Below are 24,327 nucleotides of genomic sequence, written 5' to 3'. Positions count from 1 at the left end.
CTGGGGATCTGCAATATCATCAACGTATTCACACTGATGAGAGACCGTTCAGGTGCTCTCACTGTGGGACTGGCTTCAGGCAATCGTCTCACCTCACTACACACCAGCGCACTCACACTGGGGACAGGTCATTCACCTGCTCCCAGTGTAGGAAGGGATTCAGTCAGTCATCCAACCTGTTGACACACCAACAAGTTCACACTGAGGAGAGGCCATTCACCTGCTCTGAATGTGGAAAGGGATTCACACGATCATCCCACCTGCTGAGCCACCAGCGCATTCACACTGGGGAGAGGCCATTTGCCTGCTCCAAGTGCGGGAAGGGATTCACACAATCATCAGCGCTGCTGACACACCAGCGAGTTCACACCGGGGAGAGACCCTTCACCTGCTCCATGTATGGGAAGGGATTTAATCGATCATCCAACCTGGGGAAACACCAGCGAGTTCACATGTGACTGCACTGCTCTGATTCTGCTGCTGTTAATCAGATTCAGGAGTGAACCTTGTTAATTATGATATTGGGGAAGTGTTGATGCTGTTGTTGCTAACCACAGTATCCAGGCTGGAGTTGACAATTGTGAAGTGCCTTTCGCAATCTCAGGACATCTCTGTGTGCAGTAAGCCTCCACAAACAGCAATGTGATAATGACCAGAGATGATCTGTTTTTCATGAGATTAGTTGAGGGTGAAATATTGGCCTCACAGGGGAGAACTCCCCTCCTCTCCTTCCAAGTAGTGGCCATGGGGTCCTTCACAGTCCATGTCCAAATGCAGCTAAACCTGGACAATATCCAGATTTGGGCTGACAAATGGCAAGTAACATTCACGCCATAGAAGTGTCAGGCAATGACCATCTCCAGCAAGAAAGAATCCAACCATTGGCCCTTGATGTTCAAAGGCATTACCATCACTGAATCCCCCACGATCAACATCCTGGGGGTTACCATTGACCAGAAACTGAACTGGACCAGCCATATAAATACTGTGGCTACAAGAGCAGGTCAGAGGCTAGGAATCATGCATCGAATAACTCACCTCCTGACTCCCCAAAGCCTGTCTACCATCTACAAGGCACAAGTCAGGAGTGTGTTGGAATACTCCCCACTTGCCTGGATGAGTGCAGCTCCCACAACACTCAAGAAACTTTACACCGTCCAGGACAAAGTAGCCTGCTTGATTGGCACCACATCCTCAAACATTCACTCCCTCCACCACCGATGCACAGTAGCAGCAGTGTGTACCATCTGCAAGGTGCACTGCAAGAATTCACCAAGGCCCCTTCAACAGCACCTTTCAAACCCACAACCGCTACCATCTGGAAGGTGAAAGGCAGCAGATAGATGGGAATACCACCACCTGGAAGTTTCCCTCCAAGTCACTCACTAGACTGACTTAGAAATATATCGCCGTTCTTTACTGTTGCTGGGTCAAAATCCTGGAACTCCCTCCCTAACAGCACTGTGGATGTACCTACACCACATGGACTGCAGCGGTTCAAGAAGGCAGCTCACCGCCACCTTCTCAAGGGCAACTAGGGATGGGCAATAAATGCTGGCCCAGCCAGTGAAGCCCACATTGCATGAATGAATGAACAAAAAACATCTAGACTATTGTGTACAGTACTGTTCTACTTATTTAGGAAAGTTGTCAATGTGTTAGAAGCAGTTCGGAGATGGTTTACTAGACTAATACCAGGAATGGGTGGGTTGTCTTATGAGGAAAGGCTTTTTTTTCATTTGTTCATGGGATGTGGATGTTGCTGGCTAGGCCAGCATTTGTTGCCCATCCCTAATTGCCCTTGTTCAGAGGCGTTTCAGAGTCAACCACATTGTTGTGGGTCTGGAGTCACATGCAGTCCAGACTAGGAAAGGATTGCACAGTAAAGGGCATTAGTGAACCAGATGGGTTTTTACAACAATCGGCAATGGTTTCATGGTCATCAACAGACTTTGAACTCCAGATGTTTTATTGGATTTAAATTCCAGCATTTGCCTTGGTAAGATTCAAACCTGAGTCCCCAGAGCAATACCCTGGGTCTCTGGAATACTAGTCAGTGACAATACCACTGTGCCACCGCCTCCCCTCCCACCAAGGTTTGGCTTAGACAGGTTAGGCTTGTATCCACTGGAATTTAGAAGAATAAGAGCTGACTTAATTGAAATGTTTAAGATCCTGAGGGGTCTTGACAGGGTGGATGTGGAGAGGATGTTTCCTCCTGTCGGAGAATCTAGAACTAGGGGGTCACTGATTATAAATAAGGGGTTGCTCATTTAAGACAGAGATGAGGAGAAATTTTTTCCCTCAGAGGGCTGTGAGTCTTTGGAACTCACCATTAGAGATATAAATTAGCCTCGTGGGTCAAAAAATCAAAGGGGTTGTTTTTACAGTAAAAGACAGTTAATTTACATTTCTGTTCGGATCATCCTTGGTATATCATGTCATGTAGATAGGCTGTGGGGGTTAGGAAAGTTCTTTGGTATAATTTATCTGTGTGTGGCCATCTTGGGGATGCAACAGAGAGTGGGTGGGGCTTCATGGTCCCAGTGACCAGGAGAGAAAATGATGAATTCATTGATTACATTCTCACTCTCCACACAGGGACTTGAGAACAGAACCCAGCCAGATTAGAGAGAGGGATAAACTGGGAGTGAGGAGAGGAATGGTGGAGATGGTATGATGGGTTTGGCAGGATGACCATATCTCATGGAGAAAATTAAGGGACAAACTGCCATGGGAGTCCGTATGAGTGGGTGGGAGGGTCTTGGTTGGGATGCTGCCAGAGCTGGTGAGGCGCGGAGGAATGGGGTGAATTGGCTGCCAAAGCTGTTGGAGCACAGAAACAGTAAGGCACAGTGTTCTGCATGAGGCATGACCACAAAGGTCCAATTTAAGGGACAAACAGTGTTCTGCACCAGGAAGCCCAGGACAGCTGAATACAGGACAATTCTGTAAAATCCTATGTTTTGGATTCCAGCACAGGGAGGAGGAAGAGTGTGTGGGATGAGGGTTTACTGCCTTGCAGGAACAAGAGAGGAAACCATGTTCCATATAAACCAAAATTGTCTGTTTAGAATTTCTATCCTGTCTTTACAGTGATGAGTTTTGTAAACTCCTTTTCCAGGATATTAGAATGGGTTTTACAGGCAGGAGGCTCCAACCGAACACCACAGCATGATCTGACAGAGTCACTCGATTCATCAGGACCTGAAGATCATCAGCCTTTCAATGCGGATGGAGAAATGTTTGTTTGTTCTGCCTGTGGGGAAATGTTTCAAACATCAGTATGACTGGAAAATCACCAAGACACGCACACTTGAGTGAGAGTGTTCCAGTGTACTGACTGTGGAAAGAGCTTTAGTTACACAGCCTGAATAAAGATCACACCATTCACAGTGGGGAGAAACCATACACGTGTTCTGTGTGTGGACGAGGCTTCAACTGATTGTCCAATCTGAAGAGACACAAGGCCACCGGCACCATGGAGAAACCATGGAACTGGAAGGAATGCGGTAAAGGATTCAATTCTTCATCCAGGCTGGAAATTCATCAATGCATTCACAATGGGGAAATGCCATTCAGTTGTTCCATGTGTGGGATGGGATTCACTCGGTCATCCGGCCTTCAGTCACACCAGCGAGTTCACACTGAGAAGAAACCATTCAGCTGCACAACCTGTGGAGAGAGGTTCAAGTCTTCATCCATCCTTACTGAACACCAGCGGATTGACATGGGTGGGAGACCATTCACTTACTTCGTGTGTGGGCGTTGTTGCAAGGATATGCTTTTGCTTCAGTGACTGGAAACCAGTGTCCAGTGGTGTACCACAGGGATCTGTGCTGCATCCCTTATTATTTGTCATTTATATAAACGACATAGATGACTATGTGAGGGGTAGGATTAGTAAGTTTGTGGATGACACAAAGATTGGCCGGGTAGTTAACAGTTGAATGTCTCGGGCTACAGGAAGATATAGAAGGGATGGTCAAATGGGCAGATAAGTGGCAGATGGAATTTAACCCTGAAAAGTGTGAGGTGATATACTTTGGAAGGAGTAATTTGACAAGGACGTATTCAATGAATGACATGACACTAGGGAGTTCTGAGGAACAAAGGGACCTTTGCATGTGTGTCCATAGATGTCTGAAGGTGGAGGGGCATGTTAGTGGGGTGGTGAAAATGGCATATGGGACACTTGCCTTCATCAATCGAGGCATAGATTACAAAAGTAGGGAGGTCATGTTGGATTGTATAGAACCTTGGTGAGGCCACAGCTGGAGTACTGTGTGCAGTTCTGGTCACCACATTATAACAAGGATGTGATTGCACTGGAGGGGGTGCAGAGGAGATTCACCAGGATGTTACCTGGGATGAAACATTTAAGTTATGAAGAGAGGTTGTTTTTGCTGGAGCAGAGAAGACTGCGGGGCGACTTGATCGAGGTGTACAAGGTTATGAGGGGCATGGACAGGGTGGATAGGAAGCAGCTGTTCCACTTAGTTGAAGGGTCAGTCACAAGGGGACATAAGTTCAAGGTGAGGGGCAGGAGGTTTAGCGGGGAATGAGAGGAAAAACATTTTTACCCAGAGGGTGGTGACGGTCTGGAATGCGCTGCCTGGGAGGGTGGTGGAGACGGGTTGCCTCACATCCTTTAAAAAGTACCTGGATGAGCACTTGGCGCGTCATAACATTCAAGGTGATGGGCCAAGTGCTGGTAAATGGGATTAGGTAGGTAGGTCAGGTGTTTCTCACGTGTCGGTGCAAACTCGATGGGCCGAAGGTCTTCTCCTGTACTGTGTGATTCTGCGTGCGAAGGGATTCACTGAGGTATTCGCCCTCCAGTAACACCACCGAACAGCACACGAAGGAGAATCCGTTCAGCTGTACTTCCTGCGGAAAGAGTTTCAGGCAGTCAACCGACCTCAGTGAACACCAACGTACTCACACTGGGGAGAAGCCGTTCACCTACTCCATGTGTGGAAGGGATTTCCTTGCTCATCCCAACTGTTGACACATCAGCGAGTTCACATTGGGGATCGACCATTCATCTGCTCCTTGTGTGGGAAGGGATTCCCTTGGTTATCCCAACTGCTGACACATCAGCGAGTTCACACTGGGGACAGACCGTTCACTTGCTCCTTGTGAGGGATGGGATTCACTCAGTCACAACATCTGTTGAGACATGAGCGGATTAACAAGTGATTACAGGGGGGTTGGATTCTGCTTTTGCTGCTGTTAATCACACCTAGGATCGATAGTCTGACAATAATTGGTTTGTTTCTGCTGACGTTAACAAAACTAAGTGGCTGAAGTTTAATATTCTGGAAATGTCACTGATTTTCAGGGCTGCATTCTCCCTCTTTAAAAGCTTCATCTGTGATCTTTCTCCTTAATATGAGAACTCTCAATAGCAGCTAATTTACACTAAAATTATGAACTTTTGCTTCAATCTTAAATTGATCTTTGATGCAAAATCTACAATTCAGTGTTTGAAAGGTTCCACTGATTAACATCTCCAATTAGAAAGTGCTGATTAACTCTTGCTGACAATTCTTACTGACTTCCACATTCTTCACAGTGACACCTCCATTATGAAGTTAAATTATGAAGGAACAGCAATTAAAATGGTGAAATATTTTACAGGCAGATTAATAAAAGCTTCATCAATCAACATTGATATTGATGAAGCTTGGAAGTCGCTGAGTTCAATCATTTCTGACACAGCAGCAGCAACATTTGGTAAAGGTGGAACCCACACAAAGACAGGTTTGAGACCGACTCAGCAAAGATGACATCTGTCATTGAAGCAAAAAGCAAAGCCCACCTGATGCACAACATAAACCCAACAGCCAAATACTGTGTGCAGTTCTGGTCACCATATGAATTTAAGGGGAAGTGGTGGAGTGGTATTGTCACTGGACTCGTGTTCCAGAGACCCAGGGTAATGGGGATGTGGGTTTGAATCCCAGCATGGCAGATGGTGGAATTTGAATTCAAATATCTGGAATTAGAAGTCCAATGATGACCATGAAACCATTGTCATAAAAACCCATCTGGTTCACTGATGCCCTTTAGGAAAGGAAATCTGTCATCCTCACCTGGTCTGGCCTACATATGACTCCAGACCCACAGCAACTCCTAAAATGCTCTCTAAACAAGGACAATTAGGGATTGGCAATAAATGCGTGGGTTTATATGTCATGAGAACGCACACACACAAACAAACTTGGTCTTTTTTCTTTTGAAATAAGATGTCTGAGGGCTGAGCTAATCATTTAAAATGATGAAAGGTTTTGATAGAGAGGATACAGGGAGAATTTTACTCTTGTGGAGAAAAGTGTAATTAGACACCATCAATATAAGATTATCACCAAGAATCCAATAGGGAATTCAGAAGAAACTTCTTCACCCACAGATGGCGTGAGTGAAGTGAATAGTATCAATGTACTTATGGGGACAAACATGAGGGAGAAGGGGATATTGGGTTACGGTGATCGACTTGGCTCGAATGGAACATAAACACCGAAATGGACTGGATGGGCCAAATGGTCTGTTTCTGTGCTGTATGTCTATGTAATCCTATGTAAAGCTTCAATTGATTGTCCAACCTGGAGAGACACAAGGATACCCACAACAGGGAGAAACCATGGAAATGCGGGGATTGTGGGAAGGGATTCAGCTCTCCATCCCAACTGGAAACTCATTGGCTCAGTCACACTGGGGAGAGACTGTTACCCTGCACCGTGTGGAGGAAGGGATTCACCGAATCATCCAGCTTCCAGAAATGCCAGCACACTCACAGTGAGGAGAAACTGTGAAACTTACACTGTGTGTGGGAAGCGATTCACTCAGTCACCCATTCTCTGGATACAGTCTGTAAGAATTCTGTTCTTTCTTTGTCTGTGTATTTATACAGTCTGTAGGAGTTGTGTTCTTTCTTTGCCTGTGTGTTGATCTATAGGGCAGAATCTGTGGAGGTGATGCCATGATTTGAACCGGCTTGTCCTAGTTTGGAACTATGAGATGATGGAAGTGTAGAAGTTCTATGTAATCACAGAGGAATGTGTGTGCTCTCAACAACAGGTGAACACTGTTCAGATGAACACACCTGTGATTGGACAAGAGCCACATGATTGTGTTGTGAAATGTACATGGACAGTTCTAATTGGTGACCTCAGGGGAGCCAGTTGGGGGGTTGGGTGGGGTTGGGGGGGGAGGTTTCCAGCATAAGAACAGTCCTCTCAAGGGGTTTGATGCAGTGGAGAAAAGAACAAAGGGAAGAAGACAAAGAAATAAGAAAGAAAGCTGGAAACTCCACATGAAAACCAAAAGCTATGGGGAAAGAAGTGCGCTCTGCTGTCCAGATACGACACGGTAAGTATAGAGCTCACATTATTCTGTAAATCACTGCTTGAACTTTACCTTTAGTTCAGAAGTTTCTCCTGCCTTTCTCTTAATAAAGCTGCTCCATAACTGAACTTTATTGTCACATCTGATCCTGTTGTAAGTAAGGAGTTCAATCCCTACAACCCACAAGTTCACATCAAGGAGATTCTGTTCATCTGCTCCATTTGTAGGAAAGGATTCATTTGTGTGTCCAGCCTCATGCCCATCAAGTTGTTCACTCTGATAAGAGACCTTTTAATTGTTCCCACTGTGTGAAGAGTTTTAAAAGCTCTAAAGATCTGATGAAATACCAATTCACTCACACTGAAGAGAAACCGTTCACCTGCACTGAGTGTGGGAAGAGATTCACTACTCACTCAACCTGTGGACACACCAACCATCCCGCCAATGGAAACAATTTCTCCCAATGTAAATGAAAACTCCTAAAAAATAAAAATTTCCACACCTCTATTAAATCAGTCCTTAACCTTCTCTCTCTGCTCTAAAGAGAACAATTCCAGCTTTTCCAGTCTCTCCGCGTAACTGAAACCTCTCACCCCTGATACAATTCTGATAAATTTTCCCTGCACTCTCTCGAAGCCCTAGACATCTTTCCCAAAGTGTGGTGCTCAGAATTGAGCACAAGACTACAGCTGATCAGTGATTTATAAAGATTTAGGATAACTGCCCTGCTTTTCCACTCCATGTCCCCATCAGTAAACTGAGGTTCCCATTATATTTTTATAAACAATCGATCAACATGTCCTGACAGATTCAAGGGTTTGTGTCCATACACTCCCAGGTCACTCTGTTCCTGCACTGTGTTTAAAATTGTACCATTTAGTTTATACTGCCTCTCCTCATTCGTCCTTCCAAATGCATCATTGACTGTGAATCACTTTGAGATTTTCTGAGGATGTGAAAGGTGCCAAATGAACACGAGAACTTTCTTTTATAGCTGAATAAAAGTTGTAGATTTTGATCCAAAGATTAAATTAGGATTGATATTCAAAGTTAACTACTTTACTGTAGAAAAACTCCAACTGGGAGTCAGTGAATTAAGAGGAAAGATCCCAGACAGCGGTTCTTCAAGGTACACTGCAGGCCCGACAGCTCAATCAGCTACACTCTCAGCTCAGGAGACCTCAACAACTCCACAAAGTGTCGACAGGTGAGTTCTCCTGGTGCAGTGGGACCAATATTCGTGCTTTAACTATCACCACCAAAAAAAACTGGATTAATTAGTCACTGGTCTGATTGCTGTTTGTGGAATCTTACTTGCACAAACTGGCTGTTGTGAAACTGGATGTAATAAAACATCCCAAGTGCTTCAGAGGAATTTCACAAAGAAAAAATTGGCACTGAGTTACACAGGACATTATTAAGGTAGATGGCCAAAACCTTGATTGGAGAGGTAGATTTTAACGAGCATCTTTAATCAGGAGAGAGAGCTAGAAGAGCAGAGCGGGTTAGGGAGGGAACTTAATGCCTGGGTACAGCTACTAATGGTGGAATAATTAAAATCAGGAATGTTGAAGGGGCCAGAATAAGAGCAGAGCAGATATCTCAAAGGGTGTGAGGCTGGAGATTACAAAGATTCGGAGGGATGGGGCCATAGAGGAACTTGAAAACAAGGCTACAATTTTAAAATCAGGATTTGGTCAAAACCAAGTTTTAACCAGTGGCCACTGTAGAGCAGAGAACACAGGAGTGATGGGTGAATGGGAATTGGCGTGACAAAGCACATGGGCAGCAGAGTTTTGGACAATCTCACGTTTCCAGGTGGGGGTGGGGTGAGGTGAATATGAGAGTCTGGTCAGGAATGTATTGCAATTGTCAAGTCTAAAGGTAACACAGGCATGGATGAGGGTTTCAGCAGCAGATGAGCTGGGGTGGGGTGGAGACAGGTGACGATAGGGAGATTGAAATATCTGGTATTAGTGATGGTGTGGATATGTGGTCAGGAACTCATCATGGGGTCAAATCTGACACCACGATTGTGAAGAATGTGTTTCAGCCTCAGACAGTTCCCAGGGAGAGGGATGGACTCAGTAGTTAGGGAATGGAATTTGTAGCGGTGACTGAAGACAATTACTTTGGTCTTTCCAATTTTTAATTAGCAGAAATTTCTGCTCATGCAGTACTGGATGTCAGATAAGCAGTTTGATAATTTAGTAACAGTGGAGGAATGAAGAGGGATGGTGATGAGGTAGAGCTGGGCGTTGTCAGTGTACATGTGAAAACTAACACGGTGCTTTTGGATGATGTTGCCTAGTAGCAGCTTGTAGATGAGAAATAGGAGGGTCCAAGGATAGATCCTTGGGGGACACCAAGAACAAGGATTTTGCAGAGGAAATGGAGGTCGGAGATGGGGTGGTAGTTTGGTTAGACTGTGGAGTCAAGTGTTGGTTTCCCTCAGGATGGTGACGATGGTGCATTTCAAGGTGAGGGTGACAGTACCAGGAAAGAGAGAGAAAAATTAACAACATCAACTAACATGGATGGTCAGCAGTTTAATGAGAATAGGGTCGAGGGACTTGGATGCGGGTCTCGTAGACAAGATGAGCTCTAACAGGGATTGACAGGAGGTAGAAGAGAAACTGGAGAAAGATGCAATTTCAGGGCTTGGTCAAAGAGGAACTGTAGAGACTGTTTGGCCCGGTGGGCTGGTGGGAAAGAGGGAAGCAGCAGAGGTAGCTGATCGGATTGTCTCAATCTTAGTGACAAAGAAACTCCATGAGCTCCCCGCACTTGTTGTTGGGACTGAGGATGGAGGAGGCTGGGTAGAGCCCTTCAGAAGGAACTAACTTGTATTAGAGATACTAAAAAGATTCAACAGGCTGTGTGTTCAACATAAAGCTGATTTATTTAATTATTGCCAGAATAATATCCCCGCTAACTGGGCTGGAGTTTATTAACATCAGCAGAAACAGACCCCAATGAACATGGTTCAGTCCTGAATGTGATTAACAGCAAAATCCATCAATGTAGAAACTTGTGACTCGCTGGTGCTTTAGCAGCGTGGATGAAGTTGTGAATCTTTTCCCACACTCAGAGCAGGTGATTGGCCTCTCACTGGTGTGAATTCACTGGTGATTCAGCAGGGTGGATAACTGAGTGAATCCCTTCCTACATTCCATGCAGGTGAATGGCCTCTCCCCAGAGTGAATTCGCTGGTGCACAGTGAGCTGTTCTGATCGCCTGAATCCAGTCCCACAATGAGAGCACCTGAATGGTCTCTCCTCAGTGTGAACACGTTGATGGGACATCAGTTCCCCAGAACTTTTAAAGCACTTCTCGCAGTCCGGGCATTTGAAAGGTCTCTCCTCAGTGTGATCTCGCTGGTGTCTCAGCAGGCTGGATGACTGAGTGAATCCCTTCCCACACATAGAGCAGGTGAACGGCCTCTCCCCAGTGTGACTGCGTCGATGAGTTTCCAGGTCAGACAGGTAATTGAATCTCTTCCCACAATCCCCACATTTTCATGGTTTCTCCCCAGTGTGACTGCACTTGTGTCTCGACAGACCAGATGATTGTCTGAAGCCTCGTCCACACACAGAACACATGTACTGTTTCTCCGCGATGTGAACGGTGCTTTTTCCTTCCACGTTCAAAGGCTGATGCTTTCCAGTTATGATAAATTGGGCGACTGTCAGCTCCTGATGTGATGTTTGGCTTTAGGTTCATGACTGAAAGTGATTTAAAACAGAAAAAAGGGGGTGAGAGAGAACCCACAAAAACACAAAGGCAAGTTGTGAAATTGAACTGAATCAATCTGGTAATTTGTGGGGCCGGTACAAGGAAGAAGTGACCATGAAAACTGCTGGATTGTCATAAAAACCCAACTGCTTCAGGGAAGGGAACCTGTCACCCAGAGTGGACCTACACAAGACACTGGCCTCTATGGGAGGAGAGAGAGAGAGAGAGAGAGAGAGAGAAAGGTGGAACAGGCAGGGGGTCAAGGAGAGGGAACAAACCCAGAACCTACTAAAAGGACCAGGGTATCAGGTGTATGTGAACACCATCACCTCCAAGTTCCCCTCCAAGTCACTCTTCATCCTGACTGGTCTGACATCCAGTACTGGATTAACAGAAATTTCCTCCACTTAAGTACCAGGAAGATCAAAGCCTTTGTCTTCGGTCCCCACTACAAACTTCACTCCTTAGCCACCGATTCCATCCCTCTCTCTGCCAACTGTCTGAGGCTGAACCAGGCTGTTCACAACCATGGCAGAATATTTCACCCCAAGCAAGATAAGCTTTCAGCCACGAATCCACATTATTACCAAGACCACCTACTTCCACCTCAGTAACATCATCTGACTCCATCCTCGTCTCAGTTAATCTGCTATTAAAACTGTCATCCATTCCTTTGTTACCCCTGGACTTAACTATCCTCACACACTCCCTGCTGGCCCCCTACATTCAACCTCCCTGTGACCTTGAGGTTACATAAAACTCTGCTGCCCATGTGTTTACTCACACCAAGCCTTGTTCGCCCGTCCTCCCTATGCTCACTGACCTACAAAAGCTCCTGTTTAAGAAGCACCAAAATTTTAAAATTCTCACCTTTATTTTCCTCCATGGTTGTATTCTCCCCTATCTCTGTAATCTCCTCCAAACAGTCAATCCTCCAAGATCAAAAACAAAAATACCTGGAAAAACTCAGCAGGTCTGACAGCATCTGCAGAGAGATTGCACTCATCTAATTCAGGCGTTTATGATTGGTGGTCGTCCTTTCAGTTGCCTAGGCCCCAAAACTCTGGAATTTCATCCTTAAACCTCTCCCCGTTGCTACCTCAATCTCATCTTTTAAGATAATCCTCAAAACTACCTCTTTGGCCAGACACCTGCTGCCCTGCTCCCTCACAACAACTTATGTAGCTCAGTTCAAATATTTCTTTATAACATTTTTGTGAAATGTCTTGGAAAGTTTTATCACGTTAAAGGCACAATATAAATACAAATTATTAGAACATAAGAAATAAGAGCAGGAGTAGGCCATTCGGCCCCTCAAGCCTATCCAGCCATTCAATAAAATCATGGCTGCTCGGCCCCAGGCCTCAACTCCTTATTCATGCCAGTTCTTCATAGCCCTCAACTCCTCAATATTTCAAAAATCTATCTACCTCCTTTAAATCCTTTCAGTGATTTAGCCTCCACAAATCTCTGGAGTAGAGAATTCCAGACATCCACTACCCTCTGAGAGAAGAAATTCCTTTGCATCTCAGTTTTAAATGAGTGTCCCCTTATTCTGTAACTCTGTCCCCTAGTTCGAGATTCTCCCACTAATGGAAACATCATCTCAACATCTAACCTGACAAGCCCCTCAAAATTTTTTACATTTCAGTAAGATCACACCCCAGTGACTTGGATGTATATGTCTGCTTCTTCATCGTTGCTGGGTCAAAATCGTGTAACTCCTCACCTAAAAGCTTCATGAGATCACCTTCACCACAAGGCCTGCAGAGGTAAGAAGGTCAAACATCATCTTCTCCATGAGCAACTGGGCATTGGCAATATATGCTGCTGGCCTTTTAGTGATGTCCAAATCGCAAGAATAATTTTTTTAAAATATGTATATATTCCAAAAACAATACTCTTTTACAATGTACGGACAGCGTTTGTTTAATAACCAGATCTCCTCTAGTATCTGCCTCCCTTGATAGTTTCAGATTGAAATTGCTGAGTCCAACTGAGTTCCAAAGTCCTCAGGGTTAAACCCAGCAGCTTCTCCTCCATCTCAAACTGATGCAAATAAGACTTTAAAAAGTGAATTGGAAAAAATTTTAGGAGAAAAAAAATTGCTGAAGAAAGGACAAGGGAGTGGGACTAGCTGATCTGTCCTTGCAGAGAACCAGAACAGGCACAAAGGATCAAATGGCCTCCGTCTGGATTGTAATCATTCAATGATTCTCCGATTCGATTAAAAAGGACCAATACTGGAGGCTGAGGACTAACTTCTGAACCAATGCCTACCTGGCAACAAACCGACTCATAATGTGTGTTTATAGACTTGGTTCTGTGAGCAATGCTTGCAATAAAAGAAACACAAAATACTGAAGTTGCTGGAAATCTGAAATACAAAGAGCAAATGCTGGAAATACTCAGTAGATCAGGCATTGTCAGTGGACAAAGCAAAATAGTTAATGTTTCAGGTTGTGCACAATGAATCACCGAGAATAAAAATGATGTAGAATTTGGTGGTCAATATAAGCTTAGGAACGGAAGAGAAATGGGCCAAAGTGCAGCAACTGAGAATTCCTGACTGAAAAATATGGTAGGAAGATAAAGCTGGTAAGCAAAATATAAAATACAGCCAATACTGGAGGCAGAGGATGTTAGAGAATGGAAGAGAGGTCATCTGGAAGGGCAGAGGTGAAACAGAGTAATAGATGGATTCAGATCCACAGAACAGGAGCTGCACAGCCCAAGAGCCATGAAACTCTCTCAGATAACAAAGTACAGCACTAAGAGTTCTAAATGGTAGCTGAATGTCAAAAATACTCACCTCTGAAACAATTTTACTGTTTTCAATATTAAAATCTCCTGCTGGAGCCTGCAGCTGGAAAGATATCAGAAGCACTGGAGTCAGAGAAAAATCTCCCAGTTGAGGAAATACCCAGGGAGCAGGGTGATGTCACTGCGCAATTGTCGGTGTGTGATGATATCACAGACATGAATACAGAACATCTGGATCTGTGCAAACCAGTCAACACACATTATGAAGGATGTGAGGGTCCCTGAGAGGGTGAAGAGGAGATTTACCAGAATGTTTCCAGGGTGTGAATTTTATTTGCAATGTTAGGTTGGAGAAACTGGGGCTGTTCTCCTTGGAGCAAAGGGGATTGAGGGGAGATTTGATAGAGGTGTACAAGTTTATAAGAGGTTTAGGTAAGGTAGATAAAGAAAAACTGTTCCCATTATCTGATTGTGAAAAGGTTACTTGCCATAGATTTAAGGTTTTGAGGAGTTGAGAGGAAAAAATTTTACACAGCGAGTGGTAATGACCTGGAACTCAATACTTACACTCAAAGGCTGATAATATCCAGGTCCTGATAAATTTCTGATTCTGTCAGATGTTGATGTGAAATTTGGCATGAGTTTCCTGTCTGAAAATCTTCTTCTAATACCCTGTGAACAAAGTTCACAAAAGCCATCACTGTCAGTCCAGGATAGAAAAGCATTTTTCTTGATTTGACTTTGCTGTGTGTAAATCCTCCCCTTCTAATCCCCTGTAAAAGGAGTTTCAAAAATCCATCCCTCTCAGTCTAGGAGAGAAATTCACAATATTCTTCCCTCCTGCCACCTGGCCCAAGGTGACCGTGCATGCACCCTGCTGCACATTACCCTTCGTCGTCATCAGCAGTTCCTCGATTCAAGGATGACATTCAATCAGGGTCGTGAGTTTCTGCCGTGGGTCTTCATGTGATTAAACAGATGCACAGTGCTTTGGACACATTGGGTTCCATGAGGTATTGGTATTAGGACAGCAGGATTTGCTTCATTTTCTTTCCTGCTCTGCCTCCACAATAAGACAATGGGACTCAAAGGGCAATACAGCTTGATGGACAAGCTGTCCCCATTCTGAACAATGGGTAACAAGCTCCTCCCAGTCATTAACATTGCCCCCTACAAAGATGGCGGCCGTGCATGCGCCCTGCAGCACATTACTCTAATAAAGATGGCGGCCGTTAACCAGCCCGATCACTGGCCCCGCTTGGTGAAAACAGTGGAACGATAAGTTCTTTTTCGGGTTTCGCGGCTTACACAACATGTTTAAAAAGCCTCCCCGCCCACCCACCAGATCTATCGCTCCCTCCGCCCCGCCATTCCCCCGCCCCGCCATTCCCCACCCCCCTTTACCGATTGCGAATCCGAGAAAGAAGCGTCTCTCACTCTCACCATTACCCTCACTGCGCATGCTTCTGTCACAAGACGAGCCCCGCCCCTCATTCACTCCGATTCGTTGGAAGACCAGCCGCTCCACGGTCTTCCTGCCCCGCCCCTAGTTTCTATTGGGCCGGAGCAGCCGTCAATCACCCGGGCATTGTGACGGTTTCAAACACAGAGCGGCCACAGATTCAGCCTGACTTGCTGATTCTTGGCAGCATTTTCTGTTTGAGAATTAGAGCTCGAGATGGATGGTCAGCTCCCCTCTGTCCGGGGGCGGGGCGGAATTCACACTCATTTCCCCAGTGCAGTGATTACCACGTTTACTTTACATGAGAAAGTCTCCGGTTCAATCCCGGCTCTGAAGAAGTCATACGATCTCGAAACGTAAACTCTCATTCTCTCCCCACAGATACTGTTAGACATGCCGAGTTTTTCCTTCGTTTTCTGTTTCAGATTTCCAGCATCCACAGTATTTTGCTTTTATCAATCCCGGCTGGAAGCTTTGTGTTTAACATTGTTACTGGTGAGGAATTAAAAATGAGTTTAGTTTCATGTCGAACAGGGTGATAGTTCCTGTTGTCTCATTCTTTAAACGTTTCTTCTTCACCTTTTAAACAAGTAACGGAAAGTGAGAGTAAACTAATCCACAGCGACCGAAAAACAAGACGCTGGAAATCCGACCTCAAAACAGAAAATGTTGGAAACACTCAGCAAACAATGGAGGGGGAAACAGAGCGAATTTTTCAGGTTACTGAACTTTTATCCAAACTTTTACCAACAAGTACATAATCGGAGATAAGAGAGGCAGAGAGCAGGAAAGAAAAACGGTCCTGTGATAGAATGGAAAGCTGGAGATTAAATGACAAGGGGGATGATGTTGCAAGGCAAAATTGGGCGATAATTATACAAGCAAATAAACCAATGGAACAAGTGAACAAATAAAAGACAAGTCCAGAAGAAGTAAAAAATCGTAACAGCAGAACAATTAGCATCAGCTACTGTGTAGAAAAAAAGGGAGCAGTGGTTATGATCTGAAATTGTTGAAATGAATGTTGAGTCCAGAAGGTTGTGAAGTGGCCAATCAATAACGAGGTGCTGTTCCTCGCATTTCCTTTGAGGTTTATTAGAAGAGTGCAGAAGGCTGAGGGCAGAGGTCAGACCTGAAGTGAGAATTAAAAGAGTAAATGACCGGAAGCTCACAGACTGGTGATGTTCCAAAAAGAAATCACCCAATCAGATTTAGTCTCCTCAGTATAGAGGAGACCGCATTATGAGCAGGTAACACAATATTAAATTGCAAGAAAACACAATAAATCATTGTGCCACTTGGAAAGTGTGTTTGGAGTCCTGGAATGTAAGAAGTGGGAGGTGAAAGTGTGGGTGCTGCATCTGCTGTGCTTGCATGGAAATAATTCACAATGATGTTCGTAAGAACACAAGAAATAGGAGCAGGTGTAGACCATATGGCCCCTTGAGCCTCTGAACCATTAAATGATTAACCTTAGCCCCACTTTTCCACCCTATCCCCAAATCTATTGATTCCCCGAGTATCATGGATTTGCATTTTAAATATATTCAAAGTGGAGAGTGATAGATTCAATTCATTTTTAATCTGGAAAATGAATAGAGAAGGTGCAAATGAATCGCAAGTGCTCCCTTTCACTGCTTGGCAATCATATTAACTGAACTTTCATCTGGCTTCTGTCACCCCACTGAAATCCTGTCTTTCTCTGACATGAATATTCTTCATATCATAACTGATGGATTAAGAGTTAAACACCCCACCATCCCACTGTAAGGGAAAGATGCAATTTTGTAGATGCTCCATAATGTTACAGACTGGCTTGTTGGATCTGCTCATTCTATCCCATCTTATATTCAGCTAATTATTAAAATGCTGCAACATACAGGCATTTGGGGACAATAGTGAGTTTACTGCTCAGATTAGCTTCATATATAAAATGGATCTAGAAGAACTGGAGAAGATGCAAGAAAAAATACAAGAATGATGCCAGAACTGGCAGGTTACACCCAACAAGAAAAATTGGACAGGTTGTAAATGTTTTCTCTGGAAAAGTGGGTAAAGCATGACCTGAACATTTAAGATTATGAAAGGGTTTGACAGGGTAGACAAGTGAGAGATGTTTCCGGTTACGGACAGATGAGAATAAATATCAGTTTGTTACTGATAAATCTAATTACAGTTCTAGAGCAACCAGAGATAAAAACAGAAAATGCTGGAAATACTCAGCATGTAAGTGGAAGGAGAAGGGGAGTTAATATTTCAGGTCTGTGCAGTTGTGATGAAAGCTCATCTGCCTGAAATGTAAACTCTGTTTCTATCTCCACAGATGCAATCAGATCGACAGAGTATTTCCAGAATTTTCTAATGTTAATTCAAATCTGATGCATCCACAGTATTTTGCTTTTCTTTAACTGGAGAATGCTGAGAATGTGGAACTCATTACTAGGAGCATTTGGGATTCCTGTCTGAATGGGAAACTCATGGGTAAAATCCCGTGTCTGAAGGGATTTGCTCAGTTCAGCCACTGGTTAACATTCCAGCTTTAAAAGCTAAAAGCACTTGATCCGCTGTCAGTGCTTTCATGTTGGTGAGGTGCAGTTTAACTATTCTGTCTATGGGGAAAAAGCACTTTTATACCCCACCTGCTGAGATCCCGGTGAGTTCACACCTGACTGTAGGTGTTCGTTTTGCTTTTAATCACACCCAGTACAAAACTATGTTAGAAGGCCTTTAGTTGCTGCATCAATTAATTTAATAAATTGGTATCGCGGCCCAATGGCTCCAATCGTAATCGAATCACACAACTTTGTTCCATCAACAACTATCGATTTTCAATGGCGAAGATCTTACCCAGCATTCGCTGCGAGTATGAATGTGCACTATCCTCAATACAGGGGCTCTTCGCGTAAGCGCACTGCTCCGTTGCGACCCGAGCATGCGCAATGTGGGCTGTCACTGGAGCTGCATGGAAAGGATAGGAAGTGATCGAGTGCAGTTGAGTAATGGAGCCGGTGGCTGGGTGAGGAGGATTAGAACCATCGATGTGGGTGGATGCTTCATAAGTACTCAGTGTAGGCCTGAAACCCGAAATAAATACTTATCGATCCCGCCTTGGCACTGATAGGAGTATAAGCAATGGGACTCCTCCCGCTCGTAAGCCTGGTTTTCTGGCCGCCATCTTGTTGGGGGGCAATGTGCAGCACTGCGTGTGCGCGACCACCATATTTATTGGGGGTGATCCTGGACCAGCAGCAGAGGAAGGGTTGCCATCCCATCACAGATTCACAGAATTGTGACGGCACAAAGGAGGCCATTCAGCCCATCATGTCTGTACCGGCTCTCAAAATGAGCATTATAACAGTGCCATTCTCCTTTTCCCCGTACCCTTGCATATTGTTTCTATTTAAATAATCATCCATTGTCCTCTTGAATGCCTCGATTGAACCTGTCTCCACCACACTTCCAGGCAGCGCATTCCAAACTCGAACCACTCACTGTGTGAAAAAGTTTTTTTCTCACAACACATTTGCCTTTTTTTGCAAATCACTTTAAATCTTTGCCGTCTTGTTCTCCATTGTTTTCCGAGCAGGAACAGTTTCTCCCTTTCCACTCTATCCAACGCCCTCATGATTTTGAGCATCTCTATCAAAACTCCTCTTAGCTTTCTCCTCTCCAAGGAGAACAGTCCCAATCTCTCCAATCTATCTTCATAACTGAAGTTTCCCATCCCTGGAACCATTCTTGTAAACCTCTAGTGTCTTATATAAGTTCAGCATAACCTCCTTGGACTCTCCAGGAATTGAAGATGAATCCCCAGGACACTGTGGTGTGTAACCCTGGAGAAAAACCACCAGGACATTAAAAAATATATATTTTTGTAATTTTCTTTGAACGTTTCTCTTTACCAGAAATAAAAATATTGAAAATGGGATAAAGGTTGTTTGGCTGACAATCAATCATCATCCAATTGGATAATTAAACTTTTTTTTCCAATTAGTGTCGGAAGGATGTGTAAAGGGTGGATGTGTGGGAGCAGGTCATGTGATTAAACCTCCAGGGATACATTTAATCAGAGTTGTAACCCTAGAGGAGAGAATGCTGTGAATTTCTATCCCAGACTGACGGTGATGATTTCTGTAAACTTACAGGGTACTGGAAGTGGAGGATTGACAAAAAGGAAACTCAAACCAAACTTCACATCAAGATCTGACAAAGGCACTCACGTCATCAGAACCAAAATATCAGCAGCATCTGAATGTGGAAGGTAAAAGGTTTGTCTGTTCTCTCTGTGGGAGAAGATGTCAGGTATCAGTGTGACTGGAAAAGCACTGAGACACACAAACCCTGGTTAGAGCACACCATGTTATGTTCAGTTCTGGGCAATAAACAACAGGAAGGATAGAATGGCCTTGGAGGGAGTGTAACACATTTACCTGAGTGATATCTGAATTCCATGGTTTAAATTACAAGGGACAGTACACAAAAGAGTTATAGAGTTATTATGGCACAGAGGAGGCCATTAGGCCCATTGAGTCCATGCCAGCTCTCTACCGCAATCCAGTCAGTCCCATTCCCCTGCTCTAACCCTGTATCCTTGCAGGTTTATTTCCCTCAAGTGCCTATCCAATTTCCTTTTGAGATCATTCATCATGTCCATTTCCACCACCCTCATAGGCAACAAGTTCCAGCTCATTACACTCACAGTGTAAAAATGTTTTCCCTCAGAAGCCCCTCAATCTCTTACCCAAATCCTTAAATCTGTGTCCATGAGTCCTTGAGTGATCAGCTGTTGGGAATAACCTTTCTTTTTCTACCTTATCTAAACCTGTCATAATCTTGTACACCCATATCAATCTCCCCTCAACCTCCTTTGCAGGAACCATTCTGGTAAATCTCCTCTGCACTTTTCTCAATGACTTTCACATCCCTTCCGAAAGTGAGGTGACCAGAACTGGATGCAATTCTCGAATTGTGGCCTAACCAGCGCTTTATAAAGATTCAGCATAACTTCCCTGTTTGTGTACTCAACGCCACTCTTCATGTAGCTCGAGATCCAATTTACTTTAAACAGCTACTCTCTTAATATGGCCTGTCACCTTCAAAGATCTCTGCACATGAACCCGCAGGTCCCTCTGTCCCTGCTCACTCTTTAGAACTGCGCCTTTCATTATATATTGACTCTCTCTATCCATTCTGCTAAAACACACCACTCACTGTGAGGATTATGATCCCTGAATTTAGAAGATTAAGAGGTGATTCGATCAAAGTTTTCAGTACATTAATTGTAACTGTCAGGGTGGATAGAGAGGAACTATTTCCACTGGTTGGGGAATCTAGGATGAGTGAGCGGAGTCTAAACATAGAATCAGGTTCCAGCACATTTTCAGGTGGAGAATTCCTGATCCTGACAATCCTGATCCTGTTGGTGCAGAAACTGCTGAACTCGATATTGAGTCTGGAAGGTTGTAAAGTGTCGAATCGAAAGATGAGCTGCTGTTCCTCGAGTTCCCATTGAGCTTTATTGGAAAAGTTCAGGAGGCCAATGACAGTCAGAGTGGGAGTGGGGCAGAGAATTAAAATGACAAATGACTGGAAGCTCAGGGTCAAGGTCACAGACAAAATGGAGGTTGTTCCAAAAAGTGATCACCCTCATTGTCGAGCAGATCACTTCGTGAGCAGTGAAGACAATAACTAAATTGCAAGAAGTACAAGCAAATTTCTGTTTGGTTTCGTCTTGCAAAACCTTGAGAATAGCCCAAAGAAAGATACTTTCTTTTAAAAATAAAGGTTACAAAACAAAGCCTCTTCCCAGGGTGAACTCGCTAGTGTGTCTTGGACATGATGGTTTTCCCATGCACCAGCTGCTCTTGCTCTTCTAGAAGATGGGGTGCTGGGTTTGGGACATGATGTCAAAATTCTCATGTATCAAGTCCATCTCCACTGCCCCCTCCTCCACCTCTCTCTCTTTCTCCTCCCATAGAGGCCAGGCTCTTGTGTAGCTCCAGACCGGCTGGCAGGTTCCGTTCCCTGAAGGACATTAGTGAACCAGTTGGGTTTTTATGATAATCCAGCAGTTTTCATGGTCACTTTTCCCTGGTGCCGGCCCCACAAATGACCAGATTTATTCAGCTCGATTTCACAACCTGCCCTTGTGTTTTTGTGGGTTCTCTCTCACTCCCTTTTATCTGTTTTAAATCAATTTCACAGGGTATTAGAAGGGGAGGATTTGCAGTCGGGAAACTGAAACCAAACATCACATCAGGATCTGATGGAACCTCTCAATTTATCAGGACGGGAATGTCATCAGCCTTGGAACATGGAAGGAAAAAGCACCGTTCACGCTGGTGAGAAACCCTATAAATGTGGGGACTGTGGGAAGGTGTTCAATTACTCATCTCAGTTGGAAATTCATCGGCGCAGTCACACTGGGGAGCGGCCGTTTACCTGCTCCGAGTGTGGGAAGGGATTCACTCAGTCATCCAACCTGCTGCAACACCAAAGGGTTCACACTGGGGAGAGGCCGTTCAGGTGCTCTCACTGCGGGACTGGCTTCAGGCGATCAGGTGACCTCACCACACACCAGCGAGTTCACACCAGGGAGAGGCTATTCACCTGCTGTGTGTGGGCAGGGATTCAATCATTTTTCTGTCCTGACGAGGGAGAATTTAAATGCTGTAACTGTGAAAAGAGCTTTAAAAGCCCACGTTCACTGATGGAACACCAGCGCATTCACACCAGTTCCATGCTGTTCAGCTGCTCTGAGTGTGGGAAGAGTTTCAGGGGATCCTCCACCCTGCTGAAACACCAATGCACTCACATCGGGGAGAGGCCGTTCAGCTGCTCCGAGTGTGGGAAGGGATTCACTCGGTCATCCAATCTGTTGAGGCATTGGCACGTTCACTCAGACAAGAGACCATTTAAATGTCCAGACTGTGGGAAATGCTTTAAATGGTCAGAGAAACTGATGTCCCATCAACTTGTTCACACTGACGAGAGACTGTTCACATGTTCTCACTGCGGGACTGGGTTCAGGTGAGCAGGTGATCTCACTGCACACCAGCGAGTTCACACTGGTGAGAGGCCGTTCACCTGCTCTGAGTGTGGGAAGGGATTCACTCCTTTATCTCATCTTACTACACATCACCTTGTTCAAACGGATACGAGACCTTTTCAATGTTCTGACTGTGAGAAGCGCTTTAAAAGCAGAAATGATCTGTTGAAACATCAGTAAATTCACACTGGGGAGAGGCCATTCACCTGCTCTGTGTGTGAGAAGAGATTTACTCGTTCATCCAACCTGCTGAAACATCAGCGAATTCACAAGTGATTACAGGGGTTGGATTCTGCTGTTGTTGCTGCTGTTAATCAAATCCTGGACTAAACCATGTCCATTCTGACAGTTGGGGTTGATCTCTAATGTCAGTTGCCCAGGTTAGACTTAGCATGTACCTGCACCGTCTCTCAATCCTGTGTGAATAGACCATCATGTCTGCAAACCTTGTTTTTAAATTTAAATCCACTCAGAAACTGTATTGAACTAAAGATGAACAGATCATAGTGCAATCCTGCAGCTCTATATTGATGGGAGAAAGCCTGTTCTGTAACTCGAGGATGAGGCTCGGTAAGCTCTGATTGTTTATAATCACAAGTGGGTTCGAGCTATTTGAGAGACAGGCTGTTCAAAGTTGTTAACTTGTCAGACATTGAAGGAATTACTCTGAAAATAAACTCACCAATTGATAACCCCAGACTCTGCTCCCTGCTGTAGTTAATACTCAGCATCCATTTGTGCTGATTTGCAGTGAATCACTGAATATCCTGTGGAGTCTTTGTTCCTTGTTCTCTCCCCATTAGTGTTGAACTGCCGGCTAACTCTGATTACATTTAGACATGTCTAGAAAGGGTCTGTGTGCCCACATTTCACTGAGATTTGAAAACAATAAACAATGTTCATGGCCTTACTTGTAGTCTGGTATCCGGGTGATTTGTGAAGAAAGATTTAATTCACCCACTCAGCAGCTTGAGTGGGACCAGACCGAGGCTTAACGGACATAAGAAATAGGAGTAGGAAGAGGCCATTCGGCCCATCAAGCCTGCTCTGCTATTCAATACAATTATGGCTGATCTTCCACCTCAACTCTACACACTCCACAAACCTAATTCCCCTTGTACCCAAACCCTATCGACCTCTGTCTTAAATGTAACTGAGAACCACAACTCCCTGGGGTAGAAAGTTGCAAAGGATCACAATTCTGAATGAAGAAATTCCTCCTCATCTCAGTCATGAAAGGTTGACCCCTTATTCTGAGACTAATCCACATGTTCTGGATTCTCCAGGCAGGGGAAACATTTTCTAAGCATCTATCCTGTCATGCCCCTTGAGAATGTCTCATTCTTATAAAGTCCATTCAATCTAGGCCTGGTCTACTCGATGTCTCCTCATGGGACAATCCCCTCATCTCAGGAACCAATTTGGTGAACGTTTGTTTCACTCCCTCTCGGGCAGGTATGTCCTTCTTTAGGTAATGAGACTAAAACTGCACACAGTACTCCAAATGAGGCCTCACCAATGTTCTGTGTAATTGTAGTAAGACATCTTTACTCTTATACTCCAATCCCTTTGTAACAAAAGCTAACAGACCATTTACCATTTGTTGCTGTACCTGCATGTTAACTTTCTGTGATTCATGTACAAGAACAGCCAGGTCCCTCTGAAAGCAAATATTTCCCAGTCTCTCACCATTCAAAAAATATTCTTTTTTTTATTGTTCCTACCGAAGTGGATAATTTCACACTTCACCATGTTGTATTCCATCTGCCATGTTCTTACCCAACCTGTCTATATCCCTCTGCAGCCTCTTTGTGTCCTCCTCAGCACTTACTTTCCCACCCAACATTGTATCATCAGAAAACCTGAATACATTACACTCCGTCCCCTCATCTAAGTCATTGGTATCGATTGTAAATGGCTGAGACACAACTACTAATCCTTGTGGCATCTGCTAGTCACAGCCTGCCAA

General features: G+C 44.4%; 1 long non-coding RNA gene across 1 annotated transcript; it reads left to right on the top strand.

Moving 5' to 3' along the window:
- The first annotated feature begins 18,177 nt into the window (after nucleotides 1-18,177).
- LOC121270214 lies at nucleotides 18,178-23,256 on the top strand. The gene is made up of 3 exons (XR_005941495.1): nucleotides 18,178-18,326; nucleotides 19,456-19,571; nucleotides 21,515-23,256. It is a non-coding gene; the product is annotated as an uncharacterized LOC121270214 (long non-coding RNA).
- Nucleotides 23,257-24,327: the final 1,071 nt, after the last annotated feature.

This window comes from Carcharodon carcharias, chromosome 27 (genome assembly GCF_017639515.1).
Source record: "Carcharodon carcharias isolate sCarCar2 chromosome 27, sCarCar2.pri, whole genome shotgun sequence".
In the NCBI taxonomy this organism is placed as follows: Eukaryota; Metazoa; Chordata; class Chondrichthyes; order Lamniformes; family Lamnidae; genus Carcharodon; species Carcharodon carcharias.
This window is presented reverse-complemented; position numbering and strand designations above follow the sequence as displayed.